The following is a 14493-nucleotide window of genomic DNA, read 5'->3' on the forward strand; positions in this document are numbered from 1 at the left end:
GTGTGTGACCAGCTGCAAACGGCCATCATCCCCTCACCCAGGCTGGCCAGGCACCCCAGTGGGGACCCCCACCCTGATCCAGGACACCCTTCAGGGCAAACCAGCCAGCCCCACCCATGCACCAGGCCTCTATCCTATATAGTAAAAGGGTAATATGCCTCCCAGCACTGGGATCAGCGTGACGGGGGCAGCGCCCAAATCACCTGATCGCCCTGCGGCTCTGTGTGTGACAAGGGGCAGGGCCACAACCTCCCTATCCTCCTGCTCTGTTCGTGACAGGGGAAGGCGCCCCAACCTCCTGATCAGCCCTGCTCTGTGCCTGATACGGGGGAGCTCCCCAACCCCCTGATCGCCCTGCGGCTCTGTGTGTGACAGGGTGTGGCGCCCCAACCCCCTGATCGGCCCTGCTCTGTGTGTGAAAAGGTGCGGCGCCCCACCCCCACGGGCCCTACTCTGTATGTGACGGGGTAGAGCTATAACCTCCCCATCGGCCCTACCCTGAGTGTGACAGTGGCGGCGCCCCAACCTCCTGATCGGCCCTGCTCTGTGGGTGATAGAGGGCGGCGCCCCAACCCCTTCCCCCACGGGCCCTGCTCTGTGTGTGACGGGGTAGAGCCATAACCTCCCCATCGGCCCTGCCCTGAGTGTGACAGTGGCGGTGCCCCAACCCCCTGATTGGCCCTGCTCTGTGGGTGATAGAGGGCGGCGCCCCAACCCCCTGATCCGCCCTGCTCTGTGTGTGATGGGGCGGTGCCCCAATTCCCCTATCGGCCCTACTCTGTGAGTGACAGGGGGGAGCTCCTCAACCCCCTGATGGGCCTTGCTCTGTGCGTGACACGGGGGAGCTCCCCAACCCCCTGATCGACCCTGCTCTGTGCATGACAGGGCACGGAGCCCCAACCCCCTTGATGGGCCCTGCTCTGTGAGTGACGGGGCAGCGCCCCAACCCCCTCATTGGCCCTGCTCTGTGCGTGACGGGGTGGCGCCGCAACCTCCCTATCGACCCTGCTTTGAGTGTAACAGGGGGCGGTGCCCCAACCCCCCAGTCGGCCTTACCCTGAGCGTGACTAAGGGTGGCATCGCAACCTCCCGATCCGCCCTGCTCTGTGCATGACAGGGGGCGGCGCCCCAACTCCCCAATCGACCCTGCTCTGAGCCTGACAAGGGGCTGCACCTAGGGATTGGGCCTGCCCTCTGCCACCCGGGAGCAGGCCTAAGCCAGCAGGTCGTTATCTCCCGAGGGGTCCCAGACTGCGAGAGGGCACAGGCCAGGCTGAGGGATCCCCCCCCCCCCCCAGTGCACAAATTTTTTGTGCACCGGGCCTCTAGTCCTTTATAATAAAGAGGTAATATGCAAATTGACCCTCAGGCCATAACACCGTCACAAGATGGCAGCACGCACAGCAGGGGCAGGGCCGGCTGCCACTTCGCACAATTTCTGCCAGGGTTTCTGTGGCCCCACGTGCTTGCCACAGGGGCAGGGCCTCGCAGCCACTGCACACAGCCCAGAGGTAGGGCATCATGGCGGCACTCCAGGGCTCGCAGCCATCCTACAGTGTGCCAGCCACACGGGGTGGGACTCCGGGACTCAGGGAGGTCCCATGGCGCGGGGTGTGGAAGAATGGGGGGATAGGGGATAGAGGTCCCAGGTCTCGCATGATTTCGCGCTAATGAGTCACTAGTTATAAATAAGCTGCTTTAATGATCATGTAGAAGTCTTTGTATTGGACATATTCTTTTCTCTAGGGTAAGTACTTAGGCTTGGAATAGATGGGTCATATGGTAGGTGTATGTTTAACTTTATAAAACTGCCAAACATTTCCAAAGTGGTTGTACCATTTTACATTCTTAGCATGAGAGAGTTTCAGTTGCCAAAATTTGGTATGGTCAGTTTTTTTATATTTGGACATTTCAGTAAGTATGTGTATGGTAGCATCTCATACTGGCTGTAATCCGATTTCCTCCTTAACGACTGATATGTGCTTATTTTCTATCTGTATGTCTTCTTTGCTGAAGTGTCTGTTCAAATCTTTTGACCACTTAAAAAATTGGGTTGTTTTCTTACTGAATTTTGAGAGTTCTTTGTACAGTAATTCTTTGACACAAATTTTTATCAGATAATTTGCAAATATTTTCTCTCAGTCTACAGCACTTTTCATTCTCATAATATCTTTTGAAGAGCAGAATTTCTTAATTTTGATGAGTCAAATTTGTCATTTTTTTTTTCTTTTATGGATTACACTTTTTTGGTATCATATCTAAAATATAATTTGCCTGACCCAAGATCATAAAGATTTTCTCCTATAAGAAACATGTGTTATCTTTCCTGTTTTGTTTTGTGTTTTCCTTCTTCTAGTTTTAGAGTTTTTATTTAGGTCTGTGATTCATTTTGAATTAATTTTTGGATAAAGTACAAGATATAGATTGAGGTTTCTTTTCTTTTTTTTTTTTTTAACATATGCTGGCTGTCCAAGTGTTCCAACACTTGTCGAAAAGATTATCTTTTTGCCCTGGCTGGAATAGCTCAGTTGGTTGGAGCATCATCCCAATACAGAAGGCAACTGATCTATGTTTTTCTCTCTCTCTCTCTCTCTCTCTCTCCTGCTTTCATCCTTTACCCTCTCTCCCTAAAATCAATGAAAACAAAAGAAAAAGAAAAAAGACTATTTTTCTCCACTGAATTGCCTTGGCATCCTTTTTGAAAATCATTTGTCTATTCTGTTCAGTCTCTGGAATGTATTCTATCCCATTGAACTTTTTCTCTATCTTGGTGCCAATATCAGACTATCTTAATGATTGCATCATTATAATAAATCTGGGTGTCAGATTGTATGTCAAATTTGTTCTTTTAAAAAACTTATTGGCTATTCTGGATCCTTATGAATTTGAAAAGGCGCTTGTCAGATTCTACCGCAAAGTCATATCGGGATTTTGATAGGGAGTGTTTTGAATGTACAAATCAATTTTGGGAGAATTGACATCGTAACAATATTGAGTCTTCCAATCCATAAGTACAGTCTATCTCTCTACTTCAGCGGTTCTCAACTGTGGGTCGCTACCCCTTTGGGGGTCAAATGACCCTTTCACAGGGGTTGCCTAAATGCATCCTGCATATCAGATATTTACATTACGATTCATAACAGTAGCAACATTACAGTTATGAAGTAGCACCGAAAATGATTTTATGGTTGGGGGTCACCACAATATGAGGAACTGTATTAAAGGGTCACGGCATTAGGAAGGTTGAGAACCACTGCTCTACTTACTTAGGTTTTTAAATTTTTCTGTCAGCAACATTTTATAGTTTCCCATGTGTGGGGATTATACATTTTTTTGTCAGATTTATCGCTAAGTATTTCCTAATTTTGATGTTACTGTAAGATTTTTTAAGAATTTTCCATTTCTGATTGTTGCTAGTACATAGAATTGGTTTTATATATGATCTTGTATCCTACAACCTTGGTGATTCTGGTAGATTTTTTGGTAAAATCTATTGTATTTTTTCAAGAAAGGAAGATTTTTAATATATGGAATTAAAGGCTCACACAACTATTAGAAAGTCTGGGAGGGAGGGGATTCAAGGAAGCAACTGTCATTACTGATGAAATTAGAGTGCTAGGTTCCCAGGAAAGCATTGATCTCAGCTGCCTGCAGCGCCAGCTACTGTAAAAGTGGAAAGTCCTGTGTACTGATGCCCATGTTATCTGCTTACAACTATTTTCAGAGAATATTGGCTTCTTCTCTGCCTTCCAAATAGAAGGTGGGTCCCTCTCACTGGCAGCAGCTAACCTAGAACAAATGGAGAATGGAATTCTGGGAAATGCAGTTCCAGACCTTTCCCTGCAATGCAGGGAAAACCTTAGTAGGTGGTGATCACAGAGAACATTAATAAAGATATATGCAAGATCCTGCACTTGGTCATGAACTGACTTAGCAGTACTGTGAAAAACATTGGGATTGGGAGGTTTTGACTCAATAAGATATGACTTCCAGGAAGGCAAACTTGTTCTTTGACAGTATGGGCAGTGGTATATTACTATCTGGGACAAGGAAGTAGCAGGCCTGCTCTGTGTGGTACTGCTTTGTCAAATAACTGGATGAGTGTAGACAAACTGTTACATGTTTAGGGGATGTGGAATGTTTGACGGAACTGAGAATGCCTCAGAGATGCATGATGGATACCTACAAATATTTAGAAGACTTGTTCTTTGCTGACTGAAAGGGAAGGCTTAGGACCAGCGATTGGAAGCTATAAGGAGACAGTTTCTAAGGCAGCATAAAGAACTTCCTGCACAGCCACATTATGATTGAATAGGTCGGGAGTTTCCTTCGTTACAGATTGCTGGACTGCCAGGCCAGAGTATATAAGATATAAGAATTGTGGTTTCAAATGAGATGTTCCTCGGGCAACATTGTAACCTTGAATTCTTTGCAGGGAAAAATCCTCCAAATTATTGGTTACAACTTTTGCCACATGGGATTTCTGAAAGTGAAAACAAGTTCTTTTAAATATATTATCTTACTTTATTTGGTTTGAGTAATTCCAAATAAGGTTATTTCTTGCATGTGGCTCAAAATATGGAAAGTGGGAAAGAGTCACAAGCTGTGTGTGCAAAAGTCTTATTGCCATATTTCATTGATTCTGAAACTCGCTTCTTTTACATGCTTGATATCTCTGACATCTGCATGCAGTTGATGGCACTCTTCAACTACTGATGCTTTACATTTGCTATCAGTCAGATTTTATTTTACATGCACAGATTTGGTCCTAACTATTCTTAATGTTATTAATTCAATGGAATTCCATGCATATTTTGTACTACCTCAGTTAGTTGCCTTTTAATATACTGTCTTTATAAAGATTACACTAAAATTTGGCACTGAAGCACAGATGAGAATAACAAGGCATAAGCTTGATATTAATGAGGCTATTTGTCTTTGGAGAAATGACTACAATTCCATACTTTCTTGGAAAGAAACAATCCAAGTGCATTATACCTATGAAGTTCAAGGTACGGTCCAGGGATCAATAGCTTATTAGAAATGAAGAGTCCTAGGTCCTAGCCCACACCTACTTAATAAGAATCTGCATTTTAACAAGGTTCCCGTTAAAGTTTGAGAAGCATTGTTTTCTACAATGCTTTCCTTATAGGATGATAACCCATATGTAGAAGGAGATATGTTAAATTTTTCTTCCTGCAAGCCACTCAGTGTTAGAATGATTTTTTTAAAATAAGTTTTTATTGATTTCAGAGAGGAAGGGAGAGGGAGAGATAGAAACATCAATGATGAGAGAGAATCATTGATCGGCTGCCTCCTGCATGCCCCCTACTGGGGATTGAGCCCGCAACCCAGGCATTTGCTCTTGACCTGAATTGAACCCTGGACCCTTCAGTCCGCAGGCCAGCGCTCTATCCACTGAGCCAAACCAGCTAGGGCTTAGAGTGATTTTTATGTCTCAGTGCTGTTTGACCTTGTCCACTAATTTAATATCATGTGCAAATTACATTAGCATCCCATTAAATTCCCTCATTCAGATCCAGCAAATGAAAAAATGTTAAGGACAAAAACAACACATTTATTTGGAGTACCCTACTATGTAATTTCCTCTGCCTAAATGGATATATTCCAACATATTATCTTTTATTGTGTGTGCATTTTTAATTAAAAATACTCCAAATGGATACTTTGAACATTTTATTTAACTCTTTTCATTATATTCCTTTTGTAATTTTCCTCACCCCAAGTATGTGTGCGCTATCATTAATACTTACGATTGTTAATGATTTTGTGTCTTGGTTATTTTCTTATTTTATAAGTTGCAAGATTAACGATTGTCTTTTAAGAAAATAACTATCCATAAAAGTCACATATATCAGATGTGCTTTGGAAACCTTATATGAATCTGTGTTAGACAGAGTTCTTAGTATATAGAAAGTAAGAATTCATTGTCACTTATGCCACGGGTCTATTAAATGGTGATGCTATCTCATAGATCCTTGGGAACCAGACCATGGACAGGGGAAACCACTGTTACGGGTGTCGGCTTTAGGACCATGTCATCTCTACCATGCTCCCTGGGAGGATGGATGCCCTGTACCCTGTCAGTTCCCTGTTAAAGTCACACACAAGTACAACTTACTGGTAGAACATAAATCACATCTCAAGCTCTAGTTACAAAGGAGTCAGGAAACGGACCAGAAGGGACTTGGAATGGAGTTGACTGACCAGATGCACATGTCCTGCAAAAAGTAAATGATAGCTTCTATTACTATTACATCACCAATTAAAGAATTATATTGTGAATTGTGTGGTAGAGGGACATTTTAAATACCCCTGTGGTATCATATTTATCATCTAATGTACTTGAGACAAGGAGCCATGATTGATAAAACTGTAGCAATTTGAACATATTAGGGTAAAGTACATATATTTCCAAAATATTTCTAGAATATTTTTGGAAATGCATTTCTGTGAATGTCAGGAATAAATGATTTCTAAAATTCTTTTGGACTTTTATGTGGCTTTCACAAAGAGCTATTTAAAAATTGTTTAAAGTAGAAGTCCTTGACAAACATTTTAAAAAGTGAGTTAATGTTGGAGGATTTTTTAAAAATTAAAAATTGTATTGAGCCATAACCGGTTTGGCTCAGTGGATAGAGCGTCGGCCTGCAGACTGAAAGGTCCCAGGTTCGATTCCAGTCAAGGGCATGTACCTTGGTTGCGGGCACATCCCCAGTAGGAGGTGTACAGGAGGCAGCTGATTGATGCTTCTCTCTCATTGATGTTTCTAACTCTCTATCTCTCTCCCTTCCTCTCTGTAAAAAATCAATAAAAAAATATATTAAAAAAAATTGTATTGAGATAATTTTGTAGATCCACATGTACTTGTGAGAAATAGCAGAGATTCCATGTGCCTTTTACCCAGTTTCCACCAATGAGTTCTTGAAAAATTGCAGTATAACATCATAAGCTAGATACTAACGTCAAAATAACTCACTGATCTTATTTACGTTTCCTCAGTTTTACTTGTACTTATTTGTGTATGTGTGTTTAGTTCTGTACAATTTTATTACTTGTAGGTTCATATATCCACCACCACTATCAAGACACAATCATTCCACCACCTCAAGAATCAGTAGTGTTGACTTTTTTTTTTTTAATAGTCACACTGCCTCACTCCACCTCACCCCCTGATGACCCCACTTGTCATTTCAGAAATGTCATATAATTGGAATCATACAGTATGCAATCTTTGGGATTGGCTTTTCCACTTACCATAATTATCTTAAGATTCATCCAAGTTGTTGATGTATTAATAGTTTGTTCTTTCACAGTATTTGCTTCTGGCATGTTTCATGTGTTGGATGAGTCGGTTGTATATGTTCAGTTCTATCTACCTCAATTGTGTGGAGTTGGTTATAAACTGGAACCAAAGGTGCCACACTTACTGACCATAGAGCATGAGGGATGGGTTTTGATGCTATGATAACCAGTTACCCACACCTTAAAGAAAAGGAAGTTCTCTTTATAGCTGAAGATATTTTCCTGTCAAGATGAGTCCTGGTTGTTTAGCTGAATTTAGACTCTTATAATCTTTTCACTCTAGTCTGCATATTGGTGAGTACCACTTTCAAGTAATAATTGTCAGCCCTACCTCTACTTGATGTTTAAGGCATGATGGGCTTGGGCACATGAATTCAAGAACCATTGGTCATGGTTTTCTAGTTTGTGGAAAGAAGTTGATTTCTTACCTTGATTATCACAACCCATGAATTCATATATTCAAGATTTGGTACTTTGAAAACAGCAGAGGACAGCAAGCTGTCTTCAGAGCAAGAACAGAGGTCTCTGCTCAGAAGCTGTTGTCCAGGTTGTAAAGCAAGATACAGCCATTTAAGAAGTTAAACTAAGCCCTGGCCAGTGTGGCTCAGTTGGTTAAGTGTTGTCCCATGCACCAAGAGGTCATGGTTTGATTCCAGGTCAGGGCGTATTGGTTGTGGGCTCAGTCCCCAGTAGGGAGCCAGCTGATTGATGTTTCCCTCTTATCGATGTTTCTCTCTCTCTCCCTTCCTCTTTCTCTAAAATCAATAAAAACATTTTATAATCAATCAATTAATTAATTAAACTAAGAGTTTCAGGAAGGTCAGTAGCACTTCATCTTGTTTGCTGCTGAATTCTCAGCCTCCAGCAGAGTGCTTGACATCAAGTAGGCACTGAAATGAGGGAGAGAAGGAAGGAGGGAAGGAGGGAGAAGGGAACCTTTTAAGAAATATGAAGCCCAGTTCTTTGGTTATGAGTGAGGACTATTATTAAGTGCAGAAAACTCTGAAGGGTATGTGTGTCAGGGAGAGGGGGTGCTATTGCTATGGAGGGAGGTGAGAGAAAGAGGGAAAGAGGGAAAGATATTTTCCTGCCCCCCAGAAAAAAATAAAGTTCTGAATTCACACCAAGCACTTTACATTCCAGAGCCTTATACTTACTACTAGAGGCCCATTGCATGAAGAGATTCATGCAATAGGCCTTCCTTCCCCTGGCTGTAGGCACCGATTTTCCTCCGGCATCCAGGACCCAGGCCTTCGCTCTGGCCGCAGTCCAGAAGCCAAGCCTCTTCAGTCTTCAGTTGTCTTCAGTCTTCAGTCTTCAGTCTTCGCTTGGGCAGAGCCTTCAGTCTTCGCTCCACGCCTACATATGCAAATTAAAAGCCATCTTTGTTGGGTTAATTTGTATACTTATCCTGATTGGCTGGTGCGTGTAGCAGAGTGACACCAATTTGCATGTTTCTCTTTTATTAGTGTAGACTAGAGGCCTGTGCCCTCTTGCAGTATGGGCCCCTCGGGGGATGGCCACCTGCTTGCTTAGGCCTGCTCCCCAGCGAATTGGACCTAAGCTGGCAATCAGACATCCCTCTGGCAGCCCGGGAGCCCTTGGGGGATGTCCACTTGCCAGCGGGGAGCAGGCCTAAGCTGCAGTCGGACATCCTTAGCGCTGCTGAGGAGGCGGGAGAGGCTCCCACAACCACCGCTGTGCTGGCAGCCGTCAGCCTGGCTTGTGGCTGAGCAGAGCTCCCCCTGTGGGAGCGCACTGACCACCAGGGGGCAGCTCCTGCATTAAGCGTCTGCCCCCTGGTGGTCAGTGTGTGTCATAGTGACCAGTCATTCCCAGTGGTTCTGCTGTTAGGGTCAATTTGCATATTACCCTTTTATTAATATAGGACTAGAGGCCCGGTGCACAAAAATTTGTGCACTGGGGGGGGGGGGGAGGAGATGTCCCTCAGCCCGGCCTGTGCCCTCTCGCAGTCTGGGACCCCGCGGGAGATAACAACCTGCCGGCTTAGGCCTGCTCCCGGGTGGCATAGGGCAGGCCCAATCCCTAGGTGCAACTCCTGGTCGGGCTCAGAGCAGGGCTGATTGGGGAGTTGGGGCACCGCCCCCTGTCACACTCAAGGCAGGGTCGATGGGGAGGTTGCGGCGCCACCCCCTGTCACGCACAGAGCAGGGCCAATCGGGGTTGGGGTGCTGCCCCCTGTCACTCACAGAGCAGGGCCCATCAGGGGGTTTGGGGCTCCGTACCCTGTCACGCACAGAGCAGGGTCGATCAGGGGGTTGAGGAGCTCCGCCCTGTCACTCACAGAGTAGGGCCGATAGGGGAGTTGGGGCACTGGCCCCTGTCACACACAGAATAGGGCTGATCAGGGGGTTGGGGCACCGCACCCTGTCACACTCAGGGCAGGGCCGATGGGGAGGTTATGGCTCTACCCCGTCACACACAGAGCAGGGCCTGTGTGTGTGGGGGGGGGGGGGGGTTGGGGCGCGGCACCCTGTCACACACAGAGCCGCAGGGCGATCAGGGGATTGGGGAGCTCCCCCCTATCAGGCACAGAGCAGGGCTGATCAGGGGGTTGGGGCGCCTACCCCTGTCACGAACAGAGCAGGGCGGATAGGAAGTTTGTGGCCCTGCCCCCTGTCACACACAGAGCCACAGGGTGATCAGGGGGTTTGGGCGCTGCCCCCGTCACGCTGATCCCAGTGCCGGGAGGCCTCGCGGCTCCGCTGATCCCAGTGCTGGGAGGCATATTACCCTTTTACTATATAGGATAGAGGCCTGGTGCACGGGTGGGTGTCAGCTGGTTTGCCCTGAAGGGTGTCCTGGATCAGGGTGGGGGTCCTGCTTGGGTGCCTGGCCAGCCTGGGTGAGGGCCTGAGGGCTGTTTTCAGGCTGGTGGGTGACTGAAGCTCCCAACCGCTCCTTTTTTTCTTTTCTTTTTTTATTCTGGGCGAGCTTTAGCTCTGAGGCTTGGCTCCAGCTCTGAGGCCTCGGCTGCTGAAAGCAGGTATCTGGTTTGTTTGGGTTCTGTAATCGAAACACTGTTTCAACCCCAGCTCTGAGATCCCAGCTGGCAGAAAGCAGGTTTCTGGGGTTTTGTTTAGCTTCTATATTTGTAACAATGTTTCAAACTGCAAGCTCAGAGGCCGACAGCGGCAGGCGGGAAACGTTAGCTTCCATCGTCACTGAAGCAAGCAAGCCTCATGTTCGCTTCAAGCTGCCTGGCTGTCGGCCGCCATCTTGGCTGGCAGTTAATTTGCATTTCGCCCTGATTAGCCAATGGGAAGGGTAGCGGAGGTACGGCTAATTACCATGTTTCTCTTTTATTAGATAGGATAGAAGCCTGCTGCATGGGTGGGGGCCGGCTGGTTTGCCTTGAAGGGTGTCCCAGATCAGGGTGGGGGTCCCACTGCGGTGCCTGGCCAGCCTGGGTGAGAGGCTGATGGCTGTTTGCAGCTGATCACACCCCCTTCAGGGTGGGAGTCCCCACTGGGTTTCCTGGCCAGCCTGGGTGAGGGGCTGATGGCTGTTTGCAGGCTGGTCATACCCCCTTCAGGGTGTGGGTCCCCACTGGGGTGCCTGGCCAGCCTGGGTGAAGGGCAATGGCTATTTGCAGGCTGGTCAAACCCCCCGCCCCCCCAGTGGGGACCCTCACCCCATGGAGGTTTGGCCAGCCTGGATGAGGGACTGATGGCTGTTTTCAGACTGGCCACACCCCCTTTAGGGTTGGGGGTCCCCACTGGGGTGCCTGGCCAGTCTGGGTGAGGGGCTGAGGGCCGTTGTCAGGCTGGCCAAGCCCCCCGGCAACAGAAGCTCCCAGCCTCTCCTTTTTTTCTTTTTTCTTTTATTCTGGGATTTACCTTATATAATTGAAACTTTGTTGCCTTCAGTGGAGCTCAGAGCCCCGGGGCAGGCGGGAAGCTTGGCTTCCTGCTCGCTCCAGCTCCGTGGCCATGGCCAGCTGAAAGCAGGTATCTGGGGTTTATTTATCTTCTATAATTGAAACTTTGTTGCCTTTAGTGGAGCTCAGAGCTGGCCAGGAAGCTTGGCTTCCTCCATCACTGGAGCAACCAAGCCTCCTGCTCGCTCCAGCTCCGTGGCTGCCGGCCGCCATCTTGTTTGGGCCAGTTTGCATATAGTCGCTCTGATTGGCTGGAGGGCGTGTCTTAAGGTGTAGCAAAGGTACAGTCAATTTGCATGTTTGTCTTTTATTAGATTACATTCCCCCTGCCTGGGCAGATACTCATTTCCCAGATAGTTTTCTCCATTTAGGTCTCTACTCAGATATAAACACCTCAGAGAGGCCGTTGTTGAACATCTTATGTAAAGTATCCCAACCTCTTCCCCGTCCTTTCCCTTTTAGTCACTCTCTGGTCCCTTTCTCAGTTTTATATTCTTCATGGCATTTGTAATGATTTCCTGGCACTGCCTGTTTTCTTTGTCTCCTATCTAGAATGTCACCTTCCTGAGGGCAGGGACTGTCTCTCTCTCACCCAATGTTTCCTCCTCAATGCTTAGGTCAGTGCCTGAAATGCAGTAGTAACTCGGTGTATGTTTGTTAAATGATTTAGTTATTTGCTTTGAGGCTTTTCTTTTGAATACATTTCCCAGGTTTAGCTTATAGGATTCCCCTTCAACTGGCCTTTCTATTACATTTGACCTGTCTCATCATTTTTTGAACATTTTCTTCTTGACAAGCAAGTAGTCCAGGCTCATCTTGTACTTTCCTTGCCCTAACCTCCAGATTAGCTCTTTTCCAGAGAACTCTATTTTTTAGTGAATAATGGTATTTAGAAGCCACAATCTGGATGCTAGGTATGTTCATTGGTATTTGAATGTTTGTTCCTCAAGCCCTCTCAGTAATAGAGCTAGGGTGTGTGTGTGTGTGTGTGTGTGTGTGTGTGTGTGCGCGCGCGTGCGCAGACATATTCCCCACTTACACACAAGGGATATGTTCCAAAATTCCTGAAACCATGGAGAGTGCCAAACCCTATAAATTCTATGTCTTTTCCTAGATACACTTTTTCACTTAACCCATGTACTTTACGGCTTCTCTTTAGCTAACATCACTAACCTGTGATATGGGGCAATTATTAAGTAAAATAAGGGTTACTTGAACCCAAGCACTATGCTACAATGACAGTCGATCTAATTACTGAGGCAGCTACTAAGTGATTATTAACATGCAGGTAGCTCAGAGTATATTAAAAAAATAAACAGGAGTTCATGCCAATAATTAATTCAGACCCAGCTCCACAGGGTGCATTCTCTCTTTTCATTTTGGTAACTCCTTTTGCAATGGTGAGAAACCTAACTTTCACTATCCTTAATATATTTATTTAATTTTTCTTATTTTTTTTTTTTTACAGAGAACATTTTATTTTTTTGCTCTTCACCATTAATTCCCTCTATACCTTCAACTATATTTATTTATTGATCAGACGCCCTTTGTGTAACCAATCCTGCATCACCACCACCTAGATGCCTTCCCTGCATGGATGCCTTCTTCACTCTGCTTGGGCTCTGCCTCAGCATTGGGATATTTTAAAGCTCCCCAAACAATGCTAATGTGCAGCTTAAATAGAGTACAACTCAGAAAAAAGTGAACCCCACACTATGTGATCCTTTATTAAGTGAATGGCAGGTTTTTAATTCAGGTTTGGTTTTAGAAAATAAATTCTTCCGAAGGAAGTGAAATTTAAAGAGAAGATTCAATTCTACCAATATACACAGTAGAAGATCAGAGTGAAAGCACAGCCTGTCTCCTGGGAAGCTTTGTAAAATATTTGTTTTGGAAGTAAATCTGCTTGCATGTGAACATGAATTTCAATTCCTTTCCCTAAATTACCTGTTTATAGGAAAAAATACTTGAAAAGGTTAGTTTTGTAAGAATGTGTCTCATTAAAGACTTACCGCTTCTTTTACATTGCATTTTATAAATGAACTTTCAATTTTAGAGTAGATTTAGAAAAATGCAACTTAATACTTTTTAAAGCATCATTTATTTAAGTAGGAGATATTCATGCTGTGTTTGCTCTTTCTCAGTAATCAGTTGCACTTTAAAATACGAAAACCAAGTTATAGTATCTGAGTCACGAGGAACCCCATCTTCTTCCACTCGCATCTAGAGGAAGCAAGAGGCTCTAGGAACCAAATATAACAGGATCTGTGGTCAAACTGCCTTAGGTGGTCAACATCCATCTTGCCAGTTTTCGTAAATCCATTTTCTTAGCATGGCTGCAAGTGGGCTTCACCAAGTGCTCCACGCTGAGCCTGATGTACACATAATCCGACTCCAAAGAAATCCAGCTCTAAACCTAAGAAGAAAAGTTTTCATGGAAGTTACCTGTAGAGTGTGAATTGTGCACATTAGGCTTTTAGATATTTATGCTCAGATGTTATACAAGGAGAAATGTGGATGTGGGCAGAGCCACCGAACTTGACATGTAGGTAAAACATTTTTTTCCTGTTGTTGTTTGATTTATGTAAGTACAGCATTAATTACATATTCATGAGAGCTCACTTGGGGTTGGTCCTCAGTTCCTTCTGTATGGGTAAAGTGATTCCCACTCCCCAAACTTGAGTCCTTCAGGAACCATCTTTGTGATTTTTGCCGCATATGCAAACTTTTACCTTAACGTTTCTCTTTAATTTATCTGACTTTTAGCTTTTTCCTAGATAATATCTGTGAAACCATGGATTTGATGTGTTGATCCCCTAAAATCACCAGTACTGTTTGGTACTTGGGAACCTGGGAACTACCAGTATATCTCCAACTTGCCTTCAAATTCTGAAATTCAATAAACAAGCACCTGGGGTCTCCTGACTTGAACTTTGAAGTTACAGCAGTGGTTGCTTGCATTTTTCCCAGTTGACACATAACAGTGAAAGTTGGCATATCTATACTAATAATAGGGTAATGTGCTAATTAGACTGGGTGAACCAGACATCTTCCAGTCACCCGGTCCTCCTTTTAGACAAAGCCATGGTGGCAGGGACTGAGGCAGAGGCGGTTAGGGGCTATCATGCCAGCAGGGGAGCAGTTAGAGGTGATCAGGCCAGCAGGGGAGGGCGGTTAGAGGAGATCAGGCTGGCAGGCAGAGACGGTTAGGAGCCAGCAGTCCCGGATTGCAAGAGGATGCAGGCCGGGCTGAAGGACCACCACCA

The 14493-nt window shown here is 45.3% G+C and overlaps 1 protein-coding gene across 4 annotated transcripts in view; it reads left to right on the forward strand.

The window, feature by feature from the left end:
- The window catches only part of TNRC6B (trinucleotide repeat containing adaptor 6B), a 172723-nt gene that overhangs the window by 91209 nt on the left and 67021 nt on the right, over window positions 1–14493 (forward strand). The window lies entirely within an intron of this gene.

This window comes from Myotis myotis, unplaced genomic scaffold, assembly GCF_014108235.1.
Source record: "Myotis myotis isolate mMyoMyo1 unplaced genomic scaffold, mMyoMyo1.p scaffold_m19_p_3, whole genome shotgun sequence".
NCBI classification, from domain to species: domain Eukaryota; kingdom Metazoa; phylum Chordata; class Mammalia; order Chiroptera; family Vespertilionidae; genus Myotis; species Myotis myotis.